Source organism: Rattus norvegicus, chromosome 9, assembly GCF_036323735.1.
Source record: "Rattus norvegicus strain BN/NHsdMcwi chromosome 9, GRCr8, whole genome shotgun sequence".
Lineage (NCBI taxonomy): Eukaryota > Metazoa > Chordata > Mammalia > Rodentia > Muridae > Rattus > Rattus norvegicus.
The window spans coordinates 2,724,345-2,733,805 of record NC_086027.1 but is presented as its reverse complement, the minus strand read 5'-3'; positions in this window follow the sequence as shown (position 1 = coordinate 2,733,805).

Here is a 9,461-nt window from a genome sequence, read left to right as displayed (position 1 = left end):
TGGATTTAGGGATGTAGCAGTCACTGCTAATTTGAACAAAAGCAGTTGGTTACACAGTGAGTCAACTGAGAATGCAAAAGGGGGATAGGACACAGAAAGGGATCTTCCAGGGAGTTCTGCTCTAAAAGATTGGAGAAGGTGGGGTATTAGCTGTGGCAGTGGGGTTGACAGAGGTGTTTGTTTGTATAAGAAGATAGGTAGCACATAATGTTTAAAATGGGAATTGTGATGACTGCTCTTGCTTGCGGAATTGATTGTATTAAGCACCTAGGAGATTAGTGAAGATGCCTCTGAGTGGCTGGGATGCTGTCTTAGAGAGGATCAGCTCACCATGGATGTGGGTGGCTCTCCAGAGGCTGTGGGTTCCAAGTGAAATAAAGGAAGTTGGGAGATAGGTCAAGATTACACTCTGGTTCCTGGCCCCCATGTTAATTGGCTGTTCCTCTACTGAAGCTTTCCTCCCAACCTAGCTTTCTCTCCACAGGAACCAGCTGACCTGGACTGAAACCACAAGCAAGGAAACAAAAGCAAAAGATGTCCCTCCCTTATGTAATTTCTAACAGATAGTTTGTCCCACCAGCAAGTCTGACAAACACAAGACTAACCCTGGCACTCATGGGCTGGGAGTTTAACAGAAGAGAAAGAAATGGCTTCAGATAAAGGCAGCACCATTCACAGATGGGGACACAGGATCCTTGGGACACTTGCCCGAGGGAGTTTCCAAAGCTTCTTTTCTGACCATTTCTGTTTTCTCTGAAAAACACGCCAATGGCTGAAGGCACAGATAGGGAAAGAGAGTGAGGAAGATGGAGAGTAGCCACTGTCATGTAGGAAAGTGTAGGACAGAGTCTGAATGTCTAGACTAGGGAACAACACATATATACTCGAAGGACAACTTAAAGGTCGTAGGTATTGGTAAGTTTCCTCTGGCCATTTCTCCAGTAGCACGTGTGCAGGTTTAGAGAACACTCAGGGAGTCACCTTTGAAAAAGGATTTCTTATGCATGTGTTAGTTCAGGGAGTAACCAGGTCAAGGACATGGCCCTGAGGCTTGGGTACAGTAGTCACCTACATTGTTGGAAGAACACATCTTTCAGAACTGTGGTAACAGAGCACTGTTTACATTTCCTCACATGGGCCCCATTCCGCATGCTTTTCAAATTATTGTGGAAATGAAATGCAAGATAGAAACAAGGACAGACTCTGCTCTTCATTAATGTGGAATTAGGAAGTGCTGGGCTCCCCCACTGGCAGAGGAGAGCCCGATGGGGTGGGCTGGATTCCTTGTTGCTATGAACTACAGTGATGACTTAGTATGTTCACAGTTTTAGCAAGAGCTGAGTGAAATGAAGGCTATGGATATCATCTGTGCCCCCTTCACAGAACCATAATGAGGGGGTGGCATGTGGGTGGAAGTGTTTTTGCTGCACAATTAGAGTCTCCAATGCCCCTGCTCACACTTCCTTTTATTAAGAAGCTCAATAATTTAATGAATGACGTGGAATTCTGCTTTGCTTTGTGATTTGAATCCACCTAGTCTTTTGTGTGTGTACAGCATTGATGTGTACAAGAAGCAGTGCTGGCAAGAGATGCTCTTAAATGATCTTTCACCTATTTTAAGAATATCTGGGATCTTGGTGTGGGAAGGGAAGTGATATGGCACATGCGGCCTGTCCCTGGGACTCCATAAACTTTTAGCATCTTGGGTCTGCTGTTGGGAAGTAGTGCTCTTGGAACCTCAGTTTCTGCATCTGGGAAATAGGGTGATGACAATTTTGGGGGCTGTGCCCATGAGACTGATGATGACCATGCTTGCAGAGGAGCATGGGTATTATTTATTGTCGTTGCTGTGGTTGGCAGTGAAGAGAGGAAGAGTTGGGGATCTGCCCTGCCTTGCTCCAGAGGACTGACCATCTTAGATTAATTAAAAACTTTATGTTTGCTGAAAATTTTATTCTTAACCAGTCATTTCTTCTGCAAACCCTTCCCATATTCAAGATATGAGGTGATTTAATTGGTCTCCTTGCACGTAACTAAGAAGGAGATTGTCGACCAGTTTGGTAAGAAAACAGCTTATATACAGTATTTAAGGATGGAGCTGCTCTCTCCCATACATAAGCCATTAGCCATGCGGCCATTTAAATGCAAACCTGTCACAGTGAAATAATATAAAAAATTTGCCTTCTCACTTGCATGTGCTACATTGGAGTATTTGAGTATTTGGTCACCACACATTGCCGGGTGGCTGCAGCACTCAACAATGAGGACAAAGAACATTTCTGTCACTTTTCTGTTGCCCTCAGGCTAATGCCCTAAATAAAGTTTCTTAAACATACAGGAGAAAACCATAGAGATCAGGGCACCTTGTCAAAAAAGACAAGGTGCCTCAGTAAACAGTGACATCATAAATTTGCAAAGAATCAAATAGCACTTTGCTGTAATGATGCCACGAAATTGAATAAAATTGCCCATAAGTTTTTTTATGGAAGGTGTGAGAAGAAAATAAATATTTTAAACTATTTTAGAAGCTTTGACAGTATACATCATTTTTCATAGCAGAAATTCATGTAGTCAATAAATATTTATCAGGTTCATATCATGTGCTATCCTCTAAGTGAGGGAAGGGGTGTGGTATATGAGAGAGGAGTGTTCAGGGACATGTGGAGGGAAGTAGACTGGATAACACTGGGAATATAGAGAAGGAAGTAGATTTGGGAGAGCAGGATTAAGCTGGTCCCCCTTAGATAGGAGATTCGAGCAAGCCTTGATGAGTGGTCGTGGTGGGGCTCTCTGAAGAAGAGTGTCTTCAGAGGGTATTGTGTCCCTGAAACTGGAGTTAAGGTGTTTGGAAGTCACCATGTGAGTGCTGGGTAACAAACCTGTGTTATTATAAAAAATAAAAATGTTTTTTTTATTCCCCACTAGTATCAACACACATGGCATCTGTGGGATATTTTCATCTCAGTCAGCAAATATCTCACCTGCTAAGCTCCCTCCCATCTCACACTGCTGATGGCTACTCTCTGAGACCGGCAGCAATCTATCTACCCATCAAGTCCCCAAGGCAGGTTGTTTCCACACCAGGCACACACATCCCAATTCCGAGCCAGGCATGGTGCTTCCTGCCATCACACCTTCTCTTGAACTCAATTAAGTCACCACATGAAAGAACACATCACATAATAACCTCTGATCCACTTGATAAGATAATTTGCCCATCTAGACATCACAAAGTCCTGTACATACCCATCCCTTGGAAATATTCACTATAACCTCTATCTATGCACAGAAAAGAATCTTAACATCTGTGCCATGTTCTCCCAAGTCCTTTCCTTCCCTCTGACACCTTCTTTCCTGCTTCTCCTTCACTTCTAAAGAGAGTTCCCACTTCCCTTCCTTCTTGTCCAATGACAGGCCTTGTTTTTTCTTGCCTGCCTTCACCTGCATAATACCATCAACCTATAGACCTGCATCCTCTGTAATTGTACCAAGCATTCTTAACCACTTAGCCAACTCTCCAGTCCCGACTTGTGCAGTTTTGTGCTCAGTCTTAAGGAAGAGTGGGCTGTCATGGAGAAATAGCATTGGAGGTCAACCTTTAGAGTTGTGAGCTAAATTACCTAATCTGTTGTTCATAAATTACATAATCTATGGCTTTTTAGTACAAGGAAGAGATTAAGATTAAAAGAGTAGAGTGCTCTTTTCACCTGAGTACAGGAAAGTCGCCTCTTAAATGAGGGTCATATTATCTGCTATGGGGAAGGAAAATGGGAAATCTAGGAAAATTTTCCTAGATGTTATAGTTTGTGAAGGGAAGAAGGGAAGGTGAGAATTACATTTCTTATGCTGCTGTTTTTACTAAAGCTAAGGGGTCCTGTGTTGGATAGTGTGTTCTAAACAACCCAAGAAGGCTGGTGTGAGACAAAAACAGACATTTAAAGTTCAAAAACTTACAAGAGCTTTTCAAGGTAAAACTATCAAGACTGGGAGTGATGGCATCCACCTACAATCCCAGCACATGAGAGGCTTAGATAGGGAGTTCAAGGTCAGCCTGGGCTATGGAAGGAAGGAAAAGCAGAGCAAGTCTTTCTTGGAGATATATATATATATCTATATATATATATATAGGCTTCTCTATATGGGGTGCACCTTTGCCTGGAGTTGTATAGATGGTTGGATACAAATGTATGGAGATCACTTCAAAAATAAGACATTTAAAATAGAATAACATAAAAACTAGCAGACTAGCCAGGCCTGGTGCCACATGCATGCCATGTAATACTAAAAGCACATTATAATACTTGCAAGCACGCAGAAGTTGGGCAGAAGTAGAAGTAGAAAGATCAGGAGTTCAAGGTCAGTCATGGATACTCCAGGTCTTGTCTTAGAAAAATTAAAAGAAAAACAAATAATATGAAAGATTAGTAATTAGTATTTATATAAACCCTACAGACAGATAAATCACCCACTAAATTCTAAACACTGCTTTCAAACATGGGAATAATTCAAATCAGGCTGCAAATTATCACCACCCTGGTAGCATCAGATGTTCTAAGGAAAGACATCCTGATGCCTTTTGTCCCTGGGAATAGAGGTTCCAAGGAATTGCATTTTTCCAAGGAGTCTCCTTGGGGAAAAAAGAAGAAGAAGAAAAGTAAGGAACTTGTTCCCTGGAAAGAGATTTCACAAGGAAAGAGTGCCACTGAGACAGTGCCAGGATCAACAATGGGTGGGATGGACCACATCCTGACCACTTTGTATTCAAGCCTAATCCTGTGCAGGAGCCTGAAGATGGACTTGGCTGGATGAGTCAGTGAGTCTCATTATTTGGTTTGCTCCTAATGTGGCTAGTTGTATATGTACACACACACACACACACACACACACACACACACACACACACGCACACGCACAGACACACACACATTTGGTGGTCATTGATCCAAACTTGTTAGAGCTCCCAGGGCCCAGACATTGACTTAAGGACTTGGGTTAACAGAGGACACTTTTCTCAAGGTGTTTGCTATTTACTTGAGAGAAAGCTGAAGAAATGTGGAATTACACGTCATGCTTCTAGAAGCCCTGGATCTTATTGTTAAGAGCTGAGTAAAGCAATGTGTTGGGACTCAGAAAACACAAATACTTCAAAGTGAAGCCTGGTGGTTTTGTTTTGTTTTTTTGTTTTTTTTTGTTTTTTTGTTTTTTTTTTCCTTTTTTAATTAACAAGCCGGCTTCAGGAGCCCTGGCTTGCAGTCCTCCTTTGAACCTGAAATAAAAGCTAAGAATCATTCCTGAAGCTCCTTTATCTGTGTAAAGGTCCTAAGGATGAACTCCCTGAAGGGTAACAAGCAGGAGACAAGAGGAGAGCTCACGCCCATAGATCCCAGGCAGACTGTGTTCCCAGATGCTGTCACTTCTATGTGCCTGGCCCATGTCCCCTATAAATCATTGACTTCTCCTCTGAAATTGGTGTGGCCTCACTTCTGTCCTCCTCATAAAGAATCCTTAAGCCACAATCGTCAGGGCTCATCTCTGAGTTTCATGCTCAGCGTGACAGCTGTCTACTTGCACATTAGTAATTCTGTTCCTTTATTGCTGCCAATTGTTGATTTGTTTCTTCAAACTCAATTAAAAGCCCCAAAGAGTGGATGGGAGGAAGGTCAGTCTCTAGACTTGCACACCTGCAAGGACCTTAATCGGCATCTTTCTCTGCTCTGTCTCAGCACCACAGGGGCCACTGTAGAGCCCTTGGTGTCTTCTATGTGAACTGCAGTTCTCAGCAGAAGCCATATCTGTGTTAAAGATCACAGTCTGATTAGAACTTGGAAATTGTAAAGAGACGAAATGTTCTAGATCTTGTCCTATATTTAGTTCCCTTCATAGGTATTTGTTATCAATACCTATATGTTCCCTGATATCACTGTTGAGAAAGATAGGCTGATTCCATGACAGGCTTCAACTTGGCAGTTAAGGAGACTAGGCCTAAATATCTGTTTCCACAAACTGGGCAATTCCAAACAAGTCCAGGCCTCAGAAGTTAGCCTGAGGCAAGGACAATGGGTCAGCATCAGTTTCCAGACCTCCCTGAGAAGTTTCCAGCCCTGACACTCTCATACAGATGAGATGGACCTGACACATTAACATAGAGGTCACTCTCTTAGTCAGGTTCCTATTCCTGCACAAACATCACGACCAAGAAGCAAGCTGGGGAGGAAAGGGTTTATTCAGCTTACACTTCCACATTGCTGTTCATCACCAAAGGAAGCCAGGACCGGAACTCAAGCAGGTCAGGAAACAGGAGCTGGTGCAGAGGTCATGGAGGGATGTTACTTACTGCCTTGCTTCCCCTGGCTTGCTCAGCTTGCTCTCTTATAGAACCCAGGAACTCCAGCCCAGGGACAGCACCACCCACAATGGACTGGATCCTCCCCTCTTGATCACTAGTTGAGATCACTGCCCTGCATATTAGTCTCATGGAGACATTTCCTCAACTGATTCTCCTTTCTCTGTGATAACTTCAGCTTGTGTCAAGTTGACAGGCAAACCAGCCGGTACAGTCACCTACCCCAGAATTCCCTAATGTACTTTAAATCACACCTGCAAGATCATTGGTGGTCTCTGACTTGCTAATGGGGGAGTCCAACATGCTGGACTTCTGCAGAATAAAACACTCAATGTCTTTTCATACTATTTGAGTCCGGGTATCATTCTTTGGCAAGCCATGGGCCCTCATACTTGTGACTATTAGGTAAAATGTTTGAGATGTTCTAACTTAGATCACAACAACCCTAAAGGTGCAAATGTCATCTGACAGCATCTGAAACCCGTACCAGAGATTTCCCTTCTGGGATATTAGCCAATTTATCCTAATTTCCCTATTAATTCACTTAGTAAATTGATTCAAGACTGTCCTTTGTTTTATCATTATAAAAGATCATGGAACTACTCCCCTGGTGTCAGGTCTGAAGGAAACTCCAGTTCCCCGAATCCCAAGGGGCAGTCCAATGAGCTCAGCCTGTGGCAGTTAGGTAAGAGACCACATTCCTCTGGAACTTGTGAAACAGCTTCTGTTCCCCTTACCCAGCAGAAGGCACACATGGGTACCTGTGGTTCTCATTACCATGTGGGAGCTCCAGGCTTCTTCAATGTTACAGGTACCCAGTACTAGTGCACATTTCAGAGTCCATGCCAGCACCCCAGCCTCCTGAGTTCACAGGCTCCCTGCCCCCAGCCAGTCAAATTCCTTCCAACCCTGCTATTCTCCCTGTTTTCTCTGTTCTCTGTGCTCCTGCAGAGAGTCTGGCCCTGTCCAGTCTGTTGGCCACGTTCAGTTTACAGCTTTCTTTTTCTACTCTGGACTCTTCTAGATGCCTCTGGCTGCTCTCTCTCTCTCCCTCTCTCTCTCCCTCTCTCTCTCTCTCTATTTCTATCTCTATCTCTATCTCTATCTCTTTCTCTATCTCTCTCTATCTCTCATCATCTATCCAGCAAGTTGAATCCACGTTTCTGGTCACATTTATTTGACTCTTATCCCCTTGGAAGCAAGAGCTTTGTTTTGTGCCAACATATGTAAAATGCATATCAGAATACAGAGCTTAATATGAAATACATCAGTGTTAATGACATTATTGGTAACATCTTTATACTGATTATATGTTAAATGATAATGTATTGACTAGTACCATGATGTATTCCTCAAATTTCACTCATTTCTTTTGACCTATTATTTTTAAAATATATGACTATTAGAAAACTTGAAATCACAAATGTGATTTGTATTTTATTTCCACTAGGCAGGCTGGTCTAATTTTTTCTTTTAGTTAACCTTTAAAAAAAATGCCTTTTCATAGAAGAAAGTTATGTTTCTCGCCAGTGTCTTTCCGTTGTGAAGGAAAGGGATCCATGAAGCGCTGGTGACATGGTTCCTTCCTCCAGTAGGTTTCTCTGCGTTATCAAGTGGCTCCCAAGCTTGTCCTGTTGCAGAGCACACTCTTAAGGCTTTTGACAGGAGACTTACTCTAGGGCCACCAGCTAGCTAGCACACTGAATTCCTGTCTCCATCTCCTGGCTCAGTGTTGGTGATGCCTGCCATTTCTGGTGACTCTGGAGAGCAGAGCCTCCTGCTGGGCTCCCTGAAGGGACAGTGAAGGTGGAGGCAGAGCCATCCCAACCCTCCCTCAACTCCAACTGAAGAATGAAAAGAAAGAAATGTTCTAAGGAGCCCCTGGGAAGTGTGGGGACCCCTCTGTTCTGTAGAAGGCAGTTTAAGGAAAAGCCTGCACAGAAAACCAGTCATTACCTCTTAAGACCTTCCCTTTACCCTATATCACACTGTTCTTTCTTTTTTCTTAGAGAGGAACAAAGCAGTGTGTGATAAATTGTAAATTCTTCCTGTGGTGCCCTTGGAAGCAGCCCAGTGAGTCCATGCAGTCTCAGAGAGCATGATTAGCACTGAAATCCTTCCAGGGCAGAGTGGTATGGGTTCAGGAAAATGGAAAGGAATGTGAAGGAAGGGCAGCTGAACCCACACACAAGAATCCTGTCAGCTTACAAAGCTCCTGAAAGAGTTTCCTAGGCCCTTTCTGATTCCTCCTGGCTTCAGGCTTCTTTCTGTTTACCAGGGGAATCAAGACCCGGCTTTCCTGAGGACAGTCCAGGTCTGCTAGTTCCTGGTTTTAGCCATTTTGTGCTGTCTGCCTCTTCCCATATTCCTTATCTTTGAGTGGAAAGTTTTATACACAGTGGTTAATTTTATCCCAGAAGTCTGTGTGGATAAGAACATGGATTCTGGAAGCACACAAAGTCTGAGGTAACAGCAAAGGCTGTACTGACCAAAACTGTTTAGGTCAGGGTTACCACTGCCTTGCTGAAACCACAAGGAGAGCAATCTGGGGAGGAAAGGGATTTCACCTCATAGTATCACTGAAGGAAGCCAGGACAGGAACTCAACAGGGCAGGAACCTGGAGGAAGGAGCTGCTGCAGAGGCCACAGAAGGGTGCTGCTTACTGACTTGCTCCTCATGGCTTGCTCAGCCTGCTTCCTTTTGGCTCCCAGGACCACCAGCTCTGGGATGACACCACCCACAGTGGGCTGGGCCCTCCCATATCAGACATTGAGAAAATACCTTACAGTCTGATGTTATGGAGTCATTTTCTCAACTGAGTTTCCCAACTTTCAGATAACTCTAGCTTGTATTAAGTTGACACAGAACTAGCTGGCCAAGTCTCACTTCCTCTGTAAGCAGGAGGGCTGACCCCATTCCCTATGCAGAGACTGTTGTTGTGAGTGGGACTGTTATGGTTTCAGTAATAGAAGTGGGCAAGGCATGGCTCAGAATTCAAGACACTAAAGCTAGCTTCTGGTAAGATCATTAGCATCAGGGTCGGCAGAATCCCAAAGTCTCCACATGACTGCAGTTTTACTCAGTCAATTATTCTCTGCAGAAACAGCTTCTTCTCTG